Genomic DNA, 24,130 nt, shown 5'->3' with positions numbered 1-24,130 from the left:
GAGCGCGCCCCGTGGAGGGCTCGGCTCCCCCCGCGCGCGCTGATTGGTCCTGCGGCCCGCGAGGCAGGGCTGGCCGGCCGGGGCTGCAGGCGAAGGCGAGTGCCGGGCGCGAGTGGGAGTGGCGAAGGCGAGTGCCCGGCGCGAGTGGGAGTGGCGCGCGCGCCCCCTCCCCCGACCCCCGCCCCTCCCCGCCGCGCTGTCTCTCCCTCCTCCTCCCTCCCTCGCTCCCTCTCCGCACTCCCCGGCTCCGGCCGCGCGCTGGCGGGGCTCCGCATTGCACACTCTGGGGGCGCCGCAGTGTTCGTGGGATGGGGCAGCGGGCTGCCGCTGGCGGCCGGAATCCGCGCGCAGCCCGGGTGAGTAGAGGCGGGCTTCCCGGGAGAGCACAAAAGGAGACTGGGTTGGTGCCAGCGGCCCTAACTCAAGCGGGTTCTGGGCCGACCAGGGAGTGGGCTTAGTCCCTGGAACTACCCAGTGCTAGGACAGCCAACCCCCTTCCCGAGGCCAGCGGAGATGGGGTGCTTGCCTCTGCATCCCGCTCCGGTGTTCTGTTCCCCGAGTGGGCAGCCAGCACTGCGCGCAGCCTGGGCAGGTCTAGAGGGGCGTGTGTGTGCGTGTGTGTAGTGCTGGCGCACAGAGGGTGGGATGGAAATGTCAGGAGCTGCCAAGTTCAACGCTGGTGGAATCTCTCCCAAGAGTAATTCAGCACCTTCTCCGGGCCAAGTGTACGTCCACCAGGAACTCCAGCCGGAGGGAGTTCCAGGGCGGCGGAGTGGCAGCGCCCCACATGTTGCTGCAGGGGCTGGGGGGTGGGGGGGGTCGATGGCCTGGCTGCGCCCACCCAGGGCCACTGCCCAGGATGCGGTAAGCTGGGGCGCCTCCAGTCATTGCGGGAATTCGCCAGGCCCTCCGACCACCCACCCGGGCGACTGGGCGAGGGGGCCGTCCACCCACGGAGCTGGGGCTTCGCCTGGGCTTGACTTGGCGATGTGTTTTTCTCTCTGGTAACAGCAGTTCGGTTGATTTGCATTAGGCTAAACACTGAATTTTAGCCTAAAGCGTTCTATCTGTGGGTCTGTCTGACTCGTTCTGCCCCACACCACAGTCTCAAGAGCTCTCCTCCCCTCCCCACACCCTGCCCCAGTATCTACCCCTCTCATCACTTCCCCATACAAAACTTGATGTTTCAACGTGATGGCATCCGCCGTGGTCTCAGGCATCTTAAGTGCCACAATCATTTGCCATTTCCTAGGGGACTGCAAGGGCTTGTATAATTTTGGGAGGCGGGTTGAGGCGGGAGCAGATCTTTGGTAGCGATTTGTTGGTAGAATAGCATTGACCTCCCAGAGCATATCACAAAAAGAATGTTAAGCTTCTCCCTCTGGTAACCTACACAAAGTGTGACCTCCAAAATTCAATTTTCTTTGTGGGAGACTAGGGAGTTTAGATTCTCCAGGGAGCAGCTTATTTCTTGTTAAATTGAACTATGGTGACATACACTCTGCTCTGCTCTGGCCAGCCATTGCAGATGCCATGATATTATTAGAGCAATTCCCTTAAAGCCATCACATTTTCTTTTGAGTGAGAGGACTCAAGATAGCTCCTTAAAAATTTGGATTTGCACCTTATTTCCCTGGAAGACATTAATAGTTACTGTATATGTGCTCACGTGTACCAAGTTTGCAAAAGATATTTGTGCAATCGTCCATGAAATGGCTTAATGCACATTTATGTTAAACCCATTTAAATGTAAAACATCTATCTGTTTTCAATTTTAGTTTCCACCTTGACCAAAGGCACCAGACTGAAACAGGACTTAAAAGAGGCTTCCTTGTTTAAACAGAGGTTTTACAGAACTCTAGTCCTCAGAGCACACAGTACACTCTCTGAGCTTGTAGGTGCACAAAGGCTGTGGAAAATTGTGAATGGTTCCTTGGGTTGACAATATCAGAAGTGCTTCTAGACCAAAAAAGGGAGGTAGGATTCATGGGTCTATATTTTAAAGCTGTTGACAATCTTTTTAAAATGAATGTTTATGTTACAGAATGGGGCTGATTACAGGCAAATAATGTCAGGTAAAAAAAACCATCTTTTAATCTCATCATGCTATACAGTTTACATGGCACATTGAGATGTCCTGTTAAAGTGTAAGGAAGTCATATTTTTGTCATCCCCATTTTACAGGTGGGGTAGCTCAGGCTCTTGGAGATTATGATTTTTCCAAGGTGAATAGTAGAGTTCAGGTCAAGTGTTTTTCTATTTGTTGTCTACCTCCCTTGCTCTCTCCTCCTGTCCTTCTTTCATGTGGACTATATGTTCAGTGTGTTCCTACTTCCAATTTCTGTACTTCTTTTTACTATTCAACCTGTGGCTTCAGAACCATTATGTACCATTCCCAAAAAGCTTTGCTCTCTGCTAAATATCATTTAACTCCCACGAAGATGTAGAGTGATAAGGATTTAAGGAGAAAGCTAATAATGTTTTTAAGGAACTATCCTTTTCAAAGGGTACATTATTTTTGTTAATGAGTTATTAAATATACAAGTAAACAAAACCCTAAAGAATGATGCCCTAATGATAGAGTTTCAGGAAAATCAAGGGACTAGTAGTGACATAGATGCTTGTGACAGTGACAGAAATACGTAAGTCTCCCACTTTATAAGCAGAAACTCTTCATAAGCTCTATAGACAATTACAAGGAGGCCCTAATAAATGGTTATTTCATTAGTGCCATTTTTATGTTAAAAGGAATTGACAAAACAGATTACTTAAAGAAACCCAGAACCACTCAGGAAAACAACAACAAATACCCATTTATCAAAAAGTCCTGAAATCTTCATTAACAAATGTACTAATGCAACAGAAGATATTGATTAGAGAGAAATCCTGTTTTTACTTGCATCATTAGCAATAAGGAAAATAACATATCTATCTGCCTATCTGATTATTTATTAAAAACCCATCATTTGCCAATCTTTTCCTGGAAAATTATTGCACACAATATTTATTTGTGACATTGCAGACTGTTTGTTAAGACAAATAGAATTAATTTTGTTTGCATCAATGTAGGTAGGTATTGAGTTTACTCGAAGTAAGTCCTAGTTAACTATGTGGCCTTTGGAATTAGGTCCTGGCTACACATATGCTAATTGTCGTGGGACTTCAGAAAGTGATTGAACCTCTCTGTACTTTGGAAAGACACATAAGAAAATCAAAAGTTTTCTTATGTGTAGAGCATGAATAATAATGACACCTACCTCATGCAGGTTTTCAGTTTATCCATGTGGCACTATTTAGTGAGCACCTACTAAGTGCCAGTACTGCTCTAGATGCCTGGGATACATGGACAGACTCCTTGCCAATTATGCTTATAGTCTAGGGCCTGAGAATTAATTATTTGATACATGTAAAATGCTTAGTGTGGAACATGACACCCAAGAAATGTCCCGTGATTGTTAGCTATTGGTATCATACGTTCATTCTGGAAATGTCCACTGAGTGCCTAGCAGATGCGGTGCACGTTGGACAACATAATGATGAACATATATATATATACATTTTTCAATTCAATTCAATTTGATATTATAATGAGAGAGAGAACTCCAAAGAAAGACATGGAGTATATAATCAGTTCTCTAAAAGATAATTCAGTGCAGGCATGGAAGAGGAAAAAATGGAAATAAATACTTAAAAATTAAATTACCCATTAGAAGGTGGGGAGTTTATGGGTTTCCTTACGGAAACTTATGATGAGAAAAATAAAGGTCTTGTATTGAAGCTGTTTGAAACATTGAATGCACAGGGAAAAATAAAGGAAAAAATAATTCTTACTCAGATATATGTAACGAGAAAGAAATATTTGAAGGGTCAGATTATTGAATTGAGCTCACAAAGGATGACAGATCCTAGGCACACAAAAATAAGATAGCCAAAATGAATTTGAGAAAAACAATCCTTGCAATAGATTCCTAAAGCAATAGCAAAAGACTCTTAAATACTGTGAAATGAGAATTGTAGAAGCACTTGGCTTACATTGTACCAAACGTATACTCAGAGATAAAGAGAACATAGTGTAAATGAATTCTTTACTTCATCTTTTTCTGAGTAATACTCTTACGCCCAGGCTTCTCAAGCAATAATCACACTGGAGGAAATAGAGAAAATACGTGCTCAGGATATTCCAGACCTAATCAACAGACCAGATACAGATAAAAATCACTAAGACCAGGTGGCCATTACCCAAGTGTGATAAAGAAACTTTGTTGTGTAAGTGACAGCCTTCTGGGGCATTGGCTGGCATCCTTAGGGTTCCTGTCAGGAGGAGAGTTTTAGGGAGGACCTGGAGCCCTTGAACTAGACCCATGTCCCCATGGACAATTGGGAGATCGGTATTCAAAGCCAACACAGATTACGGAAAATATAACATATTTTGCAGAAAGGAGGAGGATTTTATTCAAGTTAGAGGAGGAAGTATGTGGCTACAGTGTACAGAAACTATAATATTTTTAAACTTTGAAAAAGTATAGCCAGATTTCAAACCCCATTTCCCTCCCAATTCATGACCTTTTTGTCTGGCCAAGAAGAAAGAAACAGAGTGAAGATAAATAGACACTTCTCTGGGTGGACAAATGGGCTCTTCCAGGAAGTAGTTTGGGGATGATTTTATTTAAACTTTTATAAGTGTTCACAGATGGCATGTAGTTCTTATGAGTAAGTAAAATCAAGCTGATAAAGTTGAACCATAGGAATAACTTAAAAGACAACCTAAATGGGAAGAAAAATAATAGAAGATTAAAGGCAAAATGGAAGATTGAAGATAAGTGTACTTGGGAAAAGCAATCCCAAGCACATTTATAGGAAATGGTTTTAAATTCTATTCCCATCAGCAGTCGACAGAGCCAAATAATACTTTCTCAGCCCTCTGAAGAACAGTATATCCGCCAAGTTAAAGTCAATATTAAGAGAAGAGTAGGATGCAAAACTCTGTGCTAGTGTGATTCCATTTTTTGAAAATGTGTCATTGAGGGGCGCCTGGGTGGCTTAGTCGGTTAAGCGTCCGACTTTCGCTTAGGTCATGATCTCGCGGTTCGTGGGTTCGAGCCCCGCATTGGGCTCTGTGCTGACTGCCAGCTCAGAGCCTGGAGCCTGCTTCAGTCTGTGACTCCCTCTCTCTCTGGCCCTCCCCTGCTCACGTTGTCTCTCTATCTCCTAGAAATAAATAAAAACATTTAAAAAAAATGAAAATGTGTCATTGAATAAGCTTGTATAAATCTTTGCTACTTATATGTTCATCGATCTAGATAGAAAGTAATGCATTAACATATTAACAGTGACTATCTCTGGGTAGTATGGGATTGCAAATGCTTTTATTGTCATCTTTTTCCTGGCTGTTTTCCAAATTTTCTACAATGGACATGCATTGCTCTTATGAGAAAAAGTGTTCTGAAAATATGATGTAGTGTCATAACCTCAGATTTCATACTGTTTTACTGTAAGAAAGCATTGTTTGATGATCATATCTATTTCTTCTGGAAATCTGTAGTTGCAAATTTTGCTCCGAATTCCATGTATATAAAAGGCAGCATGGGTAAATAACTTCCTTATGTTTATTAGGAAAGCATGTGGCTGAAAAGGTGCACCGGTGCTCTCCTTTACGTAGTGAAAATTAGGAACTTGAAAGAGCTTCATTCCATTTTTGCCATAACTATCAGGATATGAAGAACCAAGCTATTGAAAGCATTGCTGACTCCTTTGTAGACTGTAAGCCCCATGAGGGCAGGGACCAAGTCTGTTTCTTCCCTTTGGACTCCACAGTGCTTGCCTTGATGCCTGGCACATGGCAGTCTCCCAATAAATACTGTTGAATGCTTTTAATTAAATGAAATGGATGAAAGTTCCAATAGACTCAGAAATTTTAAGTAAGGAGAGATCCTAAGGCCCACTTTATTCTTTGAGCTCATATGACTTATTCAAGTCTTAATTTAATTGTGATCTATAAGTCATCCTGACACTCCTTGTACTATACAACCCCTGGGCCACAGAAATGGCCTGGGTTGGTTATTTAGGATCCTCTGGCTTATTCTCAACTTTTGATCCAGATCCTACCCCTTGACTCCATCTCATTTCATTTTGTTCCTGTGTTTTTGGACTGGGGTTTTGTTTCTTTCATTGGCTCTAGATTTTACCTTTCTGTCAGGCATAGACTTGGGATCACCATCTTCCTTCCTCAACTTGGAACCCAATGCGTATGATCCCACGTTGGGATCTGCCCCTTTCTGGCAAGATATAATATTCGCAAGAGACAAATGTAAGCCACAAACTATTAAATGTTCATAATTGAACCTAATACTAGATCCCTAGAAGAAACCTGGAAGTCAATGTATATTCTACACCAACATCAGCTTAATAAGTGGCTGTGGTTAAAATAATAATATATCTGATTTGTCAGAATCTTAATGGAAGAACAGATGATTTTATCTTGTTACTGTATAAAATCTTGTATATACGTTATTGCATGCAACTCTTCTTGTCATTCCTCAAGAAAGATAGACATGAAGGAACCAGATAGAAACACTCAAATGATCAAATCAGTGCCCAGGATTGTGAACGAGTACTTCGGGAAGGTGGCTAGTATCTGATGACAGAATATAAAGAAAAGAAGTCTTCCAGGAAAGAAAAAGGCACAAGGGATAGGACCCTTGTCTATATATTATGAAGATTACTGTAATGTCTACTAGAAGATCTCCTCAGATTCAACTAATCTGACTGAAGGACTACCACTGGTCACCCATGACGCCAGTGTAAGCAGAAGACCATAGGACAGGAACATGACTTGCCACCAGGCATTCCTTTGTGGGAGCCCTTGCAGCCGCCCAGGGAGCACAGCTCAGGTGTGAGGAGATGAAAGTCAGGTGTGGGAGCCATCTTGGCTGAGAGGCCTCATGCCCCCAGGAGCTGACATCTTCCTGTAACAACTTCCTGTAACAACTGCATAGACAACACTTCCAGGTTCCTAAAGGGGATGTACCCTGTTTCCAGAATTGCGGCAGTCAGGGATACTGCAGGTATCATTTCTGCATCAGGTTATTCTAGTTTTCCCTCAGTCTGCCAATTAGAGGTCACAGTTATAACCGGTAACTAGCTACCATAACTAGTAACTTCGTTGAGTTTTTTACCCTTCTCAGGTTTCTACAAAAAAAGGGCTAGAAGTCAGATTCTCATGCACACATGTATACATGGAGTGTGCTTGGGTCATTTTTCACGGAAGTAGAAAACTAGAACTAGAAAACACATGTTGGCATTTGAAAGCAAGGGATTTGGGGCAGAAAGTAGTAAACCAAACACTGTATAATACCGCTGCCCCTGCCTTCTCACCTGCCCATCCTCACCCTCTCTCTTGCCAGGAGGGCATGCAGGCTAAAATCAAAAGCAGGTTCAAGAGACATGTATGTGTGTGTATGAGTGATTACTGCGTAAGAGGTTGTTAGGGGACACAGAAGTCCTGGCTGTAGAATCTTCATCTTCTCATAGATGTGTCAGAAGCCGGATGTAAGAGTTCTTAAACCCAGGATTGTCCTACTATCTCTGCCGTGAAAAAGAAAATCAAGATTGTTATTTGAATTATCAAAACAAGTCTCCTTAAGCATCCTAAATGGTTAACAATACAGTTATTGTGTTCGGGTGGTAGGATTTTGGGTGATAATTTTCAAAAATATATTATTTAATGTTTTTATGCACAAGAAGCAGGAGAACTAAGGATTGCATTATTCTCATCTCCTTTTTCCCTTTTTAGTACCGAATTGTGTAAGTTAGCAAATGTACACATTACTTAAGTTTCCATCAAGACATCTAGAAATACTGGTTCCTTTATGCCATTAAAGCAATTTAGATAATGTATACCCTTACTTGCACTTACAATAATAGCATTTATTACCCTCTACTTTTTGTTTGTATGGCTTTTCATCTACAGGACTCTACCTACTTGTGCGGCATTATGTTAATTTTCCACTGGCAGAGGAGCAGTGCAGTCAGTGTAAAGGTTAGAGGCCAAGTTCTCCTGTGTTGTAATTCTGCCCACCTGTTGCCAACTATGTGACCTTGGGCAACTTACTTACTTTTTTCTGGTTTAACTAGTTGCCGTGAACTAGCCGGATGACCTTTAGCAAGGTAGTCACCCACCGTCTGGCCTTCATTTGCTTCAACTATAAAACCAAGGGGCTGCACCAATTAAACTTTAAGCTCCCAGATGAGTAGGAACCTATGCATATATTTTTGACATTTAAAACTACTCATTAATGCTGGTCTAATAAAATAGTTTTGAGCAACCGAAAGTGGAATAATGTTGGTATTTAGACCCAACTAAATGAAGCAGGGTTCTTGGCTTCTAAGAGCATGAGCTGTGTAATAAATAATTTAAAAGATCTAGCACATCTCCCTGCGATTTGCTCTTTTCTCTCTCTATAACTCGTCACTGTTCTTTGACTTGATTATTCATGCGGAATACATTTAATTTCTTAGAATTTTTCTATCTTGAAGAGGGACAAAACCCACTTTCAAGTGTTCTAAAAATTACCACTTAAAAATACTGACTTTAATGGAAGTACTATTCTGCACGTATGTAGTATCTTTCCATAGAAGATCAAAGGACGGGTATTAGAAGTATATGGTTTTTCTTTTATGTATAACTTCATAGAAGAATTTTCTTTATGAAATTCTTTTAATTCATATTCCCAATCACTCAACTGAGTGGATTCCCAAAAACTTTTACAGCACTTCTGACTCTTGGTCAGACACATCCTTGGTTCGGAGTGTCCTTCCATCCATTATTTCCCAATTGGCAGTCCTTTTTATCCTTCAGGCCTAGTTCAAGTGCAGCCTCCCACAGAAACCTTTTCTCCTGATTCTCCTCCCATCAATAAAAACTTTACTCTTTTACTTAGGCTTAAATTTTGTACTGACATGTTGTTTCTCACATGTAGCTTATTATTTACATAATGTCTTAACTTTTCTTGAATGCTAGCATGAGCATAGTGTCTTATAGAGAGTGATACCTCAATAAATATGTTGAATAGAATTAGCACTTTCATAGAGAAAAAGCTGTGGTGATATTGATGAGGGCAATCACAAAAGATTGGTTTATTTATTTTACTTATTTATTTTTTAATGTTTATTTTTGAGAGAGAGAGAGAGAGACAGATTGATAGAGTGCGAGTGGGGAAGGGGCAGAGAGAGAAGGAGACACAGAACCCAAAGGCCCGGGCTCTGAGGTCCAAGAGACAGAGCCCAATATGGGGCTCCAACTTGCGAACCATGAGATCATGACCTGAGCTGAAGTCAGACATTTAACCAGCTGAGCCACCCAGGCACCCTGAAAGATTGGTTTAGATGGAAACAATAGGTTTAGTTGTTTATAACAGCTACCACCTAATTAAAAAAAATTTTTTTAACGTTTATTCGTTTTTGAGACAGAGAGACAGAGCATGAGTGGGGAAAGGGCAGAGAGAGAGGGAGACACAGAATCCAAAGCAGGCTCCAGGCTCCCAGCTGACAGCACAGAGCCTGACACAGGGCTCGAACTCACAGACTTGTGAGATCATGACCTGAGCCGAAGTTGGACGCTTCACTGACTGAGCCACCCAGGTACCCCAACAACTACCTAATTTAATCTCTGGATGTCCAGGAAGAACACATCCCATATACTGTGATTGTTCTCTTCAGAGACATCTCCCTGCTTTTGTTTCCTAGAAATACCCTGTAGGTATTGTGGTTTATACGGAACAGATTATAAGCCATTAGTCTTTCCCATGACCTAGGACTTGGGGAAGTGAGGTATGCCATCTTCACAAGTGGAAATAAACTGGTTGCTTCACACTTTCACACAAAGCTGTACTATGCTTTTTAAAGTGCATAGATAATTTCTGTTAAACAAAAACAACAGAAAAGTTGAAGGAAAAAATGATCATTCTTCTTCCTGTCACCCAGATTTATTATTCATATGTAATTTCTTAAGACCTCAATAGTATTGTTTCTCTCTAGGTCACATAGTGGCTGCCTAACTCTGTATATAGCATATGTTCCGTGTGTTTGGTGCTTATTCTAGTGGAATATAATAGAGGACAATATATCAAACTTGCTATATTTGGTAAAGATGTACAAAATTTTTCTATGCTATTCATGAGCCGTCTCCCATATGGCTCTCTTCTCATAGAAGAGAGGAACATACATGGTGAGGGCTGGCACTTTTTAAACGGAGACCTAGACAAGGCAAGCTTTAATCTCTAATGGCCAATGTTCTTCCTGTTACATTGTCATAGACTGGAATCACAGCCAGCTGATTTAAAAAGTTGCTTTAAGAAGCAGCAGGTGAATGTGGCAGGATCAACATCCACTCCACCCAGTGTTGAGAAACAACTCAGGGTTCATCTTCCACTGTTGCCAGTGTTGCTCTTTGGCATAGCCAAGCCTGGCAAGTGATGATCAACAGGATGCAAAAGACATTTTCCCCACTAGAGCTATTTAGAGGCTCAACTTTCTAAATGAAGGACAGTAGATAGCATATAATGGAATAGCATTTCAAAGAAAGAGACCTTGGTGTAATGGTACTTTCTTCTCAGCTGGGGAACTAGCTAGGAGAGACCTTTGCCAGAAGAGGTAGTTTTCAGTAGGCTAAGCAAAATAAGAAGATGTGGAGCGCTATGTAGCACCTAGAAGGCATTGCAGGCAAGTGGGTAAACTCATTTCCTGTGGCTTCTGGCCCACTCTGACATTGCATGAGGGTTTCCCATCTTTCTAGGAGAAACTGTGTACTGAATAATGTTGGACATAGAAAATGCAAAAGAGTGCAGGAAAGATGGGACCAGAGGACTTAACAGTAAGGAGAGGATTATCTACTATATGATCAGTCTGAGAAAACTTTCTCTATCCTGTCTGCTTCCGGACTTACCTGGGAAATCCCTACAATAAACAAATAAATTTAAGGGGAAACCCAAAGCTTTATCTGCCTTAAGGTATCTGCTGTGTTCTTGCCATGGCCTCCATTAAAGCCACTGCCTGGTAAGTCATTGTTAAAAGGCTTCCTTCGGGGGAAGGACGCACTTACTAATGAATGAACCTGAGCCAGTTAATGGGTGCTCATTGGTCAGGTAGGCAAGTAGAAGTTGAGGGAATGTAGGAGTCTGAGTAGAGTGAGTCAGGGACTCTGGAGAGGCAGCTATTTTATAGTGAGGTATGGGTGGAAAGGAAAGATGTTGGGATCTCTACTATTTTTTTTATAAAATTATTTTTATAAATAAAATTATTTCCTATTTTTATCCAAACTCCAGTCATGCTATTTTCTGAATTATCAACCACTAATTAATTCTCAATTTTTGGCCAAATGAGTTAAGTTTGAACGTCTGTTTCTTCATCTGTAAAATGATTGTACGAGATAAGCACTTCTAGGTCAAGATCTGCAAGAAGAGACACACTTTCTGTTGAACATTGAAGGCAGAAAAAAGGGGATGATGGTCCAATATGTCTGGGAAACAGTGGGTTAAATAATAACATTGTATATCTTGTTTACATTGCAGGACTTTTCAGAACTTTAAGTAACTGAATAGTCCTTCTAAATATCTGAAAGGGGGTGTAGTACTCAGTGAATCCCAAACTTGCTTGACAACAGCACCCCGTTTGAAGGTGCTTCTTGATGGTCAGGGTTCTGTACAACTGATCATGACCTGAGCTGAAGTTGGACACTTAACTGACTGAGCCACCCAGGCACCCCTTTTTTTTAAAAAAAAAAAAAAATCTTTTTTAACATTTAGAGTTTGAGTTTTAAATTCTGTGAATCTACAGTTCAATAGTTTGTCTCTCTTCTGTTTCTTTTCTAGCTAGCCCCTTGCCTCTTATCTAGAAGAGTTTGTGTGTTGTGTATAAACCTATTGATCAAAAAAGTACCCTGTTAGAAAATCCCTGCATCTACTTTTAAGAGAAGAGCATGCTGAGAGAATGCAAACCTGCAAGATATGCATTTTCCTCTTCAGTGTTAAATTTTAGATTGCATAAAGTCACAGGCAGTCAAAACACAAATAACGACTTTCACCCCCACACCCTTAACAAAAACACTGCAACATTTATGCTAATAGAGGGGATAGTATTTCAGAAAAGAACAATTTGCAAAAGACCCAGATTTTATTCTGACAGAGGCATTTCTGAGCCAAGCAGTGCAATTAATCACAACTGTAACATCAAGATGAAAAGACAAATATTGAATGTATACAAAATGTGTACTGTTCTTCCCTTCATCTTCAGGATTACAGAAGATGTTTATCTCACCTTGAACCCTCCCCCCCCTCATACCAATCTTGGATTTTTAATTTGGCTTCTGCCACATTCACCCTTTGCTTGATGAGGAGCTGGTGAAACCTGGAGTGTCTGAGGAAGGAGTGGAAGATGTCCTGGGGACTAGCATGGCTGGGTCTGGATTTTGCCTTTTCCTACTGAAATAGCTCCACTTGCAGAGGTTGTAAGGGGTGGAGGAATACAGGGTGGCCCTCTGTAATCTCTTGGGTTAGAAGGAAAAGTAAGGATTCACTCTGGCTGTTTTTCATATTATAATCCTTGCACTTCATGAATTCTGTAACCTTAAGCTAATCTGGATCTCTGTAGTAGGTAATCTACAAGACAATCTACAGCAGACAGTTTTTAAAAAAATATTTTACTTATTTTTGAGAGAGAGAGAGACAGCGTGAGCAGGGGAGGGTCAGAGAAAGAGGCAGACACAGAATTTAAAGACACGCTCCAGGCTCTGTGAGCTGTCAGCACAGAGCTCGATGTAGGGCTCAAACCCACAAACCGTGAGATCATGACCTCAGCTGAAGTCTGATGCTTAACTGACTGAGCCACCCAGGCGCCCCTCCACCATTCTGAATTTTTAAGAGCCTTTGTCATATGTTCTGTTGTTCGAACTCAAGCATGTCTCTAATAAAACATCAGTATTCCTATTTAGTTCTGTTTGTCTTGTTTAAAAAATTGGAATTAGTTGCATACATTTTATATATATATATATATATATATATTTTTTTTTTTTTTTTTGAGACAGAGAGACAGAGCATGAACAGGATGAACAGGGGAGGAACAGAGAGAGAGGGAGACACAGAATCCAAAGCAGGCTCCAGGCTCTGAGCGGTCAGTGCACAGAGACCGACGTGAGGGTCAAACTCAGGAACCATGAGATCATGACCTGAAGTTATGAACCATGAGATCATGACCTAAGCCAAAGTCAGATGATTAACTGACTGAGGCACCCAAGCTCATTTAATTATATTTTTGAACTCTAAATTGAATTTTGGAATTTGGTGGACAATTGATAAGCATTTCTTTTTCCAAGCAATAAGAGCCATATTATACCATTGGCTCAATTTGGGGGTCTCGTGGTTCCCCACCTTGAGTTGTCTTGGTGAGGATTCCAGAGCATGCTGTGCTCCAGTGTTTTAATTCAACTCTGATGTTTTAGAGGCCACCTTTCCTGTTCCCTTAAAGATATGTGTGGTGCCTTAGTTCATCACTCACCACAAGCAAGGCCTGGCACAAACTGGATAGATACTCTGTAGATATCTAATGAGCAGAGGCTCTCCCTACTTAATCAGTATTTGCTGAATAAACGAAGCTTAGTTAATGGGTGGTGCTTCCTGTAATTGTCACCACTGCCAAGCCATCGTGTAATCATGACCTGACACACAACACTATTTTTCTTAACAATCAAAAGTAAATATTTTAACCCACAAATCTGATGCTAGCCTTTAATGTTTATTTTCTTTTTTAAAAAAAGATACACAGATAAAATAACTCTGCTTGGAAGTTTTTGTACAAAACTTATAAAGCAGAGAGATCTATCCATGCAGTTGCTGCAATAGCTCGGTGAACTTCAGAAGAGACTTGGGTCCTTTCACGTGGGAAAGAGATGCCCTGTATGGGCCTGAATCTAAGTGCCATAAAACACTAGGTAGGATTTGTTTTGGCATGTTATGGCATTCCCCTTTTAGGATGCTCAATTATTTTATGTATGAAGGATTTCCATAAAGCTTTCTGCATAATCTTAAAATTATCTTATGTGCAAAAGAATCTAGTATGTATTTGGTCTCTAGTTGCCTGTTGATGTTTTATAGGCAACGCTCTGCATGTGTAGAAAGATTGAGCCATTTCTCAGACTTATTGATGAATAAGTCTCCCTTGTTAAACACTAGCTGTTTGGGAGATGACAGGGAGTACACCCTTCTCTTTGTAGATGGGGGGAGGGGAAAGGCTCTTTCTCTATTGCATTCCCCCAATTTTTCATAATTCCCCAGCAGTTTGTCTAGGTCATCATTATTATCATTGCTTGGCATAGTCTTGTAGATTTATTAAAAACACCTGTCCATTTTAATAACCAATCTAGTGGCAAATATCCCCAAATATCTGTTTTGGAGCTTGGCATTGAAATTTTATTTGCTGTAATTCACTGAGTAAGTGACAGTATCGAGGCTTCCTTTTCCTATCTTTTTTGGGCAGGCACTTATATCTTTCTTTGGCAGCACTTAAGAATCTGTCTCTTCTTGGTGATTTTGAGGATTGTTCATACTTGAATAGAGATTATGAGCTTAAGTTTAATAGCTTTGAAATCTTTTAAAAATAGTTACATCTTCTAATATTGCATCACCGTTGTCTACATTTAACATGTCCAACCGTTTGAGTGACCTAATATTTTACATTTGCCAATGTAAACACAGCAATAATCAGGCAACAAGTACTGTTTTTCTGGGCCCTAGCCGGGATATAAAAAAGGGGAGTAAGACATGGCAGCTGTCCTCATGGGACTTGGAACTGACTTCTGTCTGTCTTTTTAAATATTTGAGGATCGAGGTGCCTGGGTGGCTCAGTCAGTTGAGCATCCGACTTCGGCTCAGGTCATGATCTCACAGTTTGTGGGTTCAAGCCCCGCTTCGGGCTCTGTGCTGACAGCTAGCTCAGAGCTTGGAGCCTGTTTCGGATTCTGTATCTCTCTCTCTCTCTGACCCTCCTCTGTTCATGCTGTGTCTCTCTCTCTCAGAAGTAAATTTTAAAAAAACATTTAAAAAAATTAAATATTTGAGGCTCAACTTGTGCCAATCACAGGTGAAGGTGGAAACACAGTAGTGAACGAAACAGGCAAAAGTCTCTGGGGATAAAGCAGTGAATAAGGCTCATGTAAATCCCTGTCCTCGTAAAGCTTACTTTCTATTGGAGGGTCAGAAATAAGAAGCCATGCAGTATGTTAGATGGTCCTAAGTTCTATGGAGAAACTAAAGAGGGGAAGAGGGGATGTCTGAGGTGGGTAGGAGGCAGTTGGCAGTTGGCAACTTTAAATATGGTGGTCACAGGAGACCTTATGGTGCAGGTGTCACATGACGCCTGGGCCAGGTAAGAGAGAGAGCCCTTGAGGACTGCTGCAGGAAGAGCCTTCCAGACAGAAATGCAAAGGTGCTGCAGTAGCATCATGCCTCACTCTCAAAACAGCAAGAAGACTGATGCTAGGAATGGAGTAAGCCAGAGGGAGAGCAGTAAAAGTTCAAAAATGTAAGAGGCAGGCCATCTGTATTGCAGGGCTTTAGAGGTTATTGTAAAGGTCTTCCTCCCTCCCTCCCTCCCTCTTCCTTCCTTCCTCCCTCCCTCCCTCCCACCCGTCCGCCCTCCCCCTTCCTTCCTTCCTTCCTTCCTCCCTCCCCCCCTCCCTCCCTCCCCCTTCCTTCCTTCCTTCCTTCCTTCCTTTTACTGAGTTAGTTAAGACATTAGAAGAATTTGTACTAAAGAATTACCTGATTAATTGTATGATTTAATAGACCACTGGCTACTGTTAGAATAAATAATAGAAGGGGGAACAAGGTTGGAAGGAGGCTGTTGGAATAATCCAGATGATGCTGGCTTATATCCATGTGGTTGCAGTGCAGGTGGTGAAAAGGGACATGTTTTATCTATTTGGAAAGAGTGTGCAGGAAGTAGGATTTACTGAGGGTAGGGTGCAGGGCTTGAGTGAGAGAACAGAGTCAGAGATGGCTGATAAACTAGAAGGGGAGGGCTGTCATTGACTGAGATGGGAAGACTGAGGAAAGCAGATTTGGAAACAGATCAGATAAGCTTTGGACATCTTACATTTGAGATGCTTATTAGGCTTTCTGGTGGAGATATGGAGTAGATGGGCAGGAGCATGGATATGAGTTCTGGGGAGAGGCAACTTTGGGAGTTCACAATGTCTGTGAGAGCCATGAAATGGGAGCAGATCCACAAACATGAGGAGATTAGATCACGGCATCAGAGCAGGACAATTAAGTTGCAGTTGCATGGTGTTTGTTATTTGCTATAGGAACAGAAAAAGTAGGAATTTGCAGGCTGGAAGAGATGAAGCCACGTTCATAGAAACTGGTTTGTGCAGATGGGTAATATTTGGAGGGGTATAGAAATAATGAGGAAAGAGAATTTTGGTCGAAGACATCAGAATTAGCAAATCAAAACCGCAATGAGGTGTTACCTGACACCAGTCACAATGGCTAGTATCAAAAAGACAACAAATGTTGGTGAGGATGTGGAGAAAAAAGAACCCTCATGCACTGTTTGTGGGAATGTAAATTGGTACAAATGCTGTGGGAAACAGTGTCAAGTTTCCTCCAAAAATAAAAAAATAGAAATACCACATGATATAGTAATTTGACTGAGTAGTTACCTAAAGAAAATTAAAATAGTCCTTTGAAAAGATACATGCACCCCTCTGTTTATTGTTGCATTATTTACAATAGCCAAGACTAGAAGGCAGTCCAAGTGTCCCATCAATAGATGAATGGATAAAGAAGATGTGATATATGTTATATATATTATATTACATAATAGATAGTGTGTGTGTGTATATATATATATATATATATATATATATACACACTTGCATTTGTGAGGAGATGGATGGACCTAGATGATTTTTTAAAAAATTTTTTATGTTTTATTTATTTCTGAGAGAGAGAGAAAGACAGTGTGAGCAGGGGAGGGTCAGAGAGAGAGGGAGATACAGAATCTGAAATAGGCTCCAGGCTCTGAGCTGGCTGTCAGCACAGAGCCCAACACAGGGCCCAAACCCATGAACCGTGAGATCATGACCCGAGCCGAAGTCAGATGCTTAACCGACTGAGCCACCCAGGCGCCCCGGACCTAGATGATATTATATGAAGTGAAATAAGTCAGACAAAGAAAGACGAATGCCATATGATTTCACTTATAAATGTGTAATCTAAAACTGTGCAATCTAAAAAACAAAACAAAGCAGAAACAGACCCATAAACACATAGAACAATGGGTAGTTGCCAGGGGGAAGAGGGGTGGGAAGAAGGGCAAAGTGGGAGAAGGAGAGTGGGAGGTATAGACTTCTAGTCATGGAATGAATAAGTCACAGGGATGAAAGGTACAGCAGTATCCTGTGGTGACAGATGGTAAATACACTTAAGGGGAGCACAGTGAAACCTATAAACTTTGTGTGTATAAACGTTGTGTTGTATCCCCCCTGAAGCTAATGTAACATTGTGTGTCAATTATACTTCAATCAGAAAAAAAAAAAAAAGTTACCAGAATTAAACATACCATAGTTCCTTACTAGGAAGGTAGTAAGGGAAAGTATAGCAGGATCGTGGTGGAATTTTCTCACAAGTGGCAGGGGTAGGATTTCCCTGTTTGGTTTGTTTCCTAGGATCATGATATGCAAATGGTAAAGAGACTTGGTCCCATTAAAATCCTGAGCATTTCCTGGCACTTTGCTAACAGCTTTTCCTCCTTATCCTTGCAGCAGGTGCAGTCTTATATTTTGTAGTAACTTGGAACTGACATGTGGGGAATTTTAAGTACATATGTTATCAAAACAGATGTTCTACAGACTTTATAGACTATCAGGGGGTCATCTCATCTTTCAGAAAGCAGCCTGGAATTTGAATTTAGTTACTCCCATAATTTTACATTCTCCAAAGTAACTATGTGGGAAATTTAAATTTTATTAGCAACTTTCTCTTGTTCTTAGATTTTAGAGACGTGGCGATTCCAGAAACCTGAAAAAAAAATTATATGCTGCGCTATCTAGAGGCAGATTATTGAACAGCTTTACTTGCCTGGTAATAAATCTAAAGCATAGAAGCATTTCAATGCTTTCCTTAGAACTTGGGAGTCCTTCTTTGTAAAGGCAACAAGCCTCACTCTTTTTTCATGCAAAGTGATAATTAAAGCAAAAATGAACTTCATAAAATAATACAAAGGATGCTGTGTTTAGAAAAATGAGAAATTTTGCCTCTTGTTCCCTTTTCCCCTACTTTTGACTAGAATCCAGAGGAGAATCCAGCTTCTTTTTTATTCCACGTAAAAGTTTCTCATGGAGTTGCAGAGGCTGAGGACTTTGGCAGAACTCCCTGGATTTCTTTTTCTTTTTTTCCCACTTTATTTAAAGAATACGTTTAAAACAGTGTGGTGTTCATTGTTTGGCATAACCAGGTGTGACGTTTCCATACCCCATTTTTTTTTCTTTGGGTTTCAAGAAGGTACAGAGTAAAGTCAAGTCGGTCTTAACATGTTTATCAGTCAAGCCCCACAGGTGTTGGCTGGAGAGTGGCCGTCACTGAGAGGCCCACTAGCATTGTCTCTTCTGTGGTGACAATATTCTACATCTACACTAGCCAACATGTGGCCACTGAGTACTTGAAATGTGGCTAGTGCATTTGAGGAACTAGATTTTAAATTGTATTTAACTCAAATTGAAGTGGCCACAAGTGGCTAACGTACACTGTCCAATACAGTGGAGTTGAGGGGTTGTCCTGGGTTTTGTGGAGGGTGGAACAGGAGGTGCCCAGGCTCCCCTTGTTGGGGTCTCTCTACACTTCCCTGAGCGTCCACAAGCAGGTCTTCCATGTACGGATTCCGCACCTGGGGTCACTGCTAAAGAGTACATAGAGTACAGGACTTTGTGAGATATCTCCCTCCTGCCCTTCACAAGAGTGGGGGAGAAGGAAGGTAAAAAGGTAAAGTGACATTAAATGAGATGAAGTATTTGTAATGGTCTTAAAGACTCTTTTCTCACTAAGATATTGAAAGATAGCCTATTTGAATATTTTACTACCGATTGTGAAAGAGAATTAGCCTGGGAGTACAGTTTAGAGGTAACATTGTGAGAAACTCATTTTACCAGTGCCTTGAAAACTTCTGTGAGGGACCCAATTTCTTACCCTGAGGAGGATTGCTCATTAATAAGGAGCACTCAAAGTTTTTATTAATTTTTTTTGCATATGAGAGTGCATTATTTTTTCAAATATTTTTTAATGTTTTATTTATTTCTGAGACAGAGAGAGACGGCGTGAGCAGGGGAGGGTCAGAGAGAGAGGGAGACACAGAATCTGAAACAGGCTCCGGGCTCCGAGCTAGCTGTCAGCACAGAGCCCGACGTAGGGCTCAAACCCATGAACCGTGAGATCATGACCTGAGTCGAAGTCCGACGCTCAACCAGCTGAGCCACCCAGGCGCCCCAAGAGTGCATTATTGAAGGTCTACTGACTGCTTTCACATAAATACCAACAGTGTGCACACTGCTCTGGGGCAGTGGTTATTAAGGAGAGGGATAAATAGTACAGGATATGAAAATGACTCAGATCAGGCCTTTGGAACATGTGCAACCAGCACAGACAAGGGGCTCAGCCTCAGACTTCTCAGAGGGAATGTTGGTGTTCCGCACTGTGCCACATTAACATTTTACTCCAGGATCTTGGTGGGGGGTAGAAGGCAGAATTGAGAAAGGAAGGCTTTTTGCCTCTCAAAGATCAGTTTTTACATCTGAAGAAGTTTGACACACAGCCTTCCCACGGCTGTGGTGAGCTGTCCACTTCCTACGGTGGAAGAGGCCCCCGTTGAATTTGTGGAGAAAGGTGTTTAAAAAGATTTGTTGATTGGTATTTCTGTGGTCATCCTGCCACTCTCCCTCATAAAACTAAATGGAGCTTATGTGCCAGGGACTATGCTTCACTTGCCACCTAAATGAGGAGGAAAAAAATGTGTACATGGAAGAAGAAAACTAACAATAAAATACGCTGTGAGATAGATCCCAGGTGAGCGGTGCAGACAGAAAATGCCATATCCCACAGTTGTCTTCAAACACATAAAGGGCTGTCGGGTGGAAGAGGTATTTGGCTGACTCTCTGGGGCTCTAGAAGGCAACACTGGTGGTATTTTCTTTAATTAAAGAAAGGATTTTTGAAGGCCTGTCTGTGCAGAGCACACTGGGGCCAGAGAATGATGTAGGAGAGGACAGGGTGCACAGAAGATGAAGATGTGACCGTGCCTGCAGGTTGTGGAGAGATTCATTGCAGTCGGTAGAAGGGAAAGCTTCAGAAGCAGGAGAGGCCGCGATGAGAGGATTAACCTTCTTCACTGCAGATGTTCTGAAAAAGGCTCCTGGCCCCTGAATGGGAACAAGGAGCCTCACGTTGATAGAGCAGGGGTCAGAGAACTGCCGACCGTGGGCCAAATCTGGCTTCCTGCTTTCCCTGCTGCATAGTTTTATCAGAACCTGGCCATGCTTATTTCTTTAAATCTCTTGCAGGCTGCTTTCATGCTACAATGGTAGAGGTGAGTGGTGTGATGACATCCTGTGGCTCACAGAGCCTGAATTATTTACTATCTGGCCTTCTCTAGAAAAAGTTAGCTGGGCCCTAAAAAGGATTGGATCCAGTGATATATAAAACCCGTTCTAATTATCTGAAGGTGAGGTATTTGGTAAAGAAACAAGCCTTGCGGGAAGCGTGTAAATGATGCCTGTGAGAGATGGACTTCCACGTGGACCTTGAAAGAAACTGGTTCTGGCAGACGAGGCCATCCAACATGACCCCTGGGCAGATCTCAAGGGGATTAAGTCACTGTTTCTTGGATGCCGAGTACAGACTCATTCCAACATTTGTCCATCCGTCCATTCATTTATTCTTCATGCCTCCAGCGTATCCTTGACCAATGTAGACAACAATCTAAAACACTTCTCTGCCTGCTCTTGGGAAAGTAAGCCCAAATTCTGGCATGAGCTGTTGGCATTTTGATAATAACTTTACTAGTATGGAAATGCTCATTAAGTTCAGTGTTTATAATTGAGTTTTATGGAGTTATTTTATTTTAAGTATAATGGTCTCACCTAGACACGTCTTAGAATTTATTCACGTGTTCGGCTTAATTGTAGGACATAAGAAATTATTGTTCTAAAATGAAAACCTCACTGTATTTTCTGGAGATGCAGCTCGCAGTGTTAAGGAGAGGATGCACATTACTATTCATGCCTTTTTAATTGATTAGCCTTTAAGGCTTCTGAAAGCCTTTAAAAGTTGTTTTGTCAACATTAGACCAGCTGCTGTGTAATTATGGTAGCTCTTCTTGCAGTTAAATTCTTTTAATAACGTGTTCAATCTGCCGATGCCAAAGTGCTTTGAACCTGTGATATATACTATAGAGAGCTTTTGTTTTTACTTACAGATGGTTGGTGTGGTTTTCTGGGCAACTCTGTAGAATTTTCACAGAAATTTTAAAGATGAATTACTTCAAAATGGGAAGCAAATGAATTTGAACATCAGGCTACTCCTCCTCCTATAAAAATTGTTCATATGTGACTTGAATTTTGAACTTGACTCATAACAACCTAAATATGCTCATTAAAAAGAAAAGAAACCTTTTCAAGCCTCTTTTCTCTGACTCTCCAGCTTGTAAATCAAAACTTTCTGGCATCAGTCAGATGATGGTGAAAGCAGCAGGGCCGCGATAATGATCTCTGCTTAATGAGGAACCAGACTCGGTGGTTCTGCCTTCCATGCAGGGGGCTGAAGCTTTGCTCAGAACACTGAGCACACCTTAGCGATGTATTCTGCTAGTTTTCAAAGGAGTTCTATCCTGATGCCTGGCATGAAAAAATTATAACCAGGGATAGGAGCTGGTGTCAGAAAGATGCAAACAGAAGATCTGTGCTTCTTTCCTCCCTGCCCCCCTGCTCTTCATACCCCCCCACACACACATGCACACATGCACGCATGCACACATGTGTGCACGCTTTGTGAGGGGACAGGTTGCACAGGTGCTTAGGGCAGGTAAGAGGTAAGAGCGGTGATGATGGTGGCTGTGGAGCTCACACATGATGGTGGCTCCTGGTATCTCAGATACCTTAGCTAACTTCTCTATAGCATTTTTAAGAGAAAAAGGCAGAGCCATTGAAACTTGAGGCACAGAACATCAGCACCTGGAGGAACAAGAGATTAGCGGGCTTACGGGTGGCTCTTTCTGGCCCTTGTCAGGTTTGTATTGAGAAATGCATCTATGCTGTTGGGAGACACATGACGTGATTCCCTCAACTTCATGTCACTGTGCTCACCTTCTCCCTCCAACTTGTGGCATATAAGGAGGCTGGGAGAGAAGTTGACCTTTCACTGTATGAAAAAGCAGGTCTGCTTCAAGTTTGAACAGAGGTTTAGGAATATTAATGATCTGCCAAATCTGGAGAAGAAGCTAACTTTGACATATTGGTTAATATAATGGCGGGCCCAGCTGAAATTTGTGCCATTTCCACTTACAATGTGCGCGTTTGTTTGCCTTGGGAGCTCTTGAGCCCTAAGTATTGGGCATTTGGGAGGCTTCAAGAACCATGGACACACCTGCTTGTGTTATGAAGTGGCCTTTGAGATGCTGAGGTGAAGATAACTAGAATTTATTTAAATAAAAGGTGCCTGCATTAATTAATATTTTATTTTAAAATAGTGCATAAAATTATATATTTTATCTTAAAATTTATTTTAAAATCTTTTATTTAAAATTAATTCTATGTATTTCCTTCTTTATTTCCTATATTATTCCTGGTGAATGGCTTAATCTTTGCAAAGTTATATTGGATGTCAATTTAGGTGTTTTTAACATTTCAGGCTGGTAGAATAGTCTGTCTGGATATGACCGAGAGAACTAGCATGAATCTCAGTGTTCAATATCTAAATATCAAAACTTGTTAATACCATCATATAGTTTGGGGGAAGATTACCTTTTGCTCAGGTGCATTGTTTACATTGATATAGAAATTAAATCTGCCTTCAGGTGTCAGCCTTCAGGTGTCTCTGCTTGCATGAGATGTGGTTTTCTTTTCTTTTTTTAATTTTTAAAAATGTTTTATTTATTTCTGACACAGAGGGAGAGAGACAGAGACAGCATGAGCAGGGGAGGGTCAGAGAGAGAGGGAAACATAGAATCTGAAACAGGCTCTAGGCTCTGAGCTGGCTGTCAGCACAGAGCCCGATGTGGGGCTCGAACCCACGGACCATGAGATCATGAACTGAGCTGAAGCTGGACGCTTAACCGACTGAGGCACCCAGGCATCCTGAGATGTGGTTTTCTAATCAATATTATCACATAAACCTTTTATATGCTTTCACATATGATGCTTATCACATTAGCATTTTTATACGCTTTCTCAAAGTCTGTGCATGGTTTTTGAAAATTGTAAGCTTTCAAAACTTCTCTGAGGGCTACAAAATCATTTTTATTATCCCCCCACAATATTCTCACATTATCTTGAGACTGCATTGACTCAGGGAGAGGACATATTGATTTTAACCTCTGTTGCTAAGAAAAAGCCTGATAGTTATTAACCTATGTATACACTTATGTACATATATCCATGTATGGGAGTAGGCAGTGTCAGAGAACTCCAGTGTCAGCAAGGCAAAGGACTTGTGCACACTCAGGTGGCTAAATGTCATGGAGGTCTTAGCTTCTCAAACAAGTCATCCTTCTTAAGTCCCCTATTATATTCGTAGGTACTTAGGCATCACATCTTTTTTTTTTTTTAATCAAATATTTAGATTTTCTTGTTTATAAACAGTAAAACCCAAGTCAAATTAACTTAAGAATATTTTTAAAGGATTATCTCATGTGTGGAGCAGAATTGATCTTTTTCTTGCCCCTAATTTATTCTCCTTGTATTCTGTAAGGACTGGCCTTTGCAATCTGAGTCCATGTACTTAACTAAGAGTAAATTTTTATGGTGTTAGGCTGAAGTATCCCTCTCTTACATGATTAAGTGTAGAATAACTGAAGGAAGAGTCAGACCATGAAA

The 24,130-nt window shown here is 41.4% G+C and overlaps 1 protein-coding gene across 1 annotated transcript in view; it reads left to right on the top strand.

Moving 5' to 3' along the window:
- The first annotated feature begins 289 nt into the window (after nucleotides 1-289).
- LYPD6 (LY6/PLAUR domain containing 6) overlaps nucleotides 290-24,130 on the top strand; it is a 125,573-nt gene continuing 101,732 nt past the window's right edge. Inside the window, exon 1 of the mRNA XM_039244560.1 lies at nucleotides 290-356. The gene's annotated coding sequence lies outside the window, so the exon portion shown is untranslated. The remainder of the gene's footprint in view (nucleotides 357-24,130) is intronic.

This window comes from Hyaena hyaena, unplaced genomic scaffold (assembly GCF_003009895.1).
Source record: "Hyaena hyaena isolate Hyena2069 unplaced genomic scaffold, ASM300989v1 scaffold_246, whole genome shotgun sequence".
In the NCBI taxonomy this organism is placed as follows: domain Eukaryota; kingdom Metazoa; phylum Chordata; class Mammalia; order Carnivora; family Hyaenidae; genus Hyaena; species Hyaena hyaena.
This window is presented reverse-complemented; position numbering and strand designations above follow the sequence as displayed.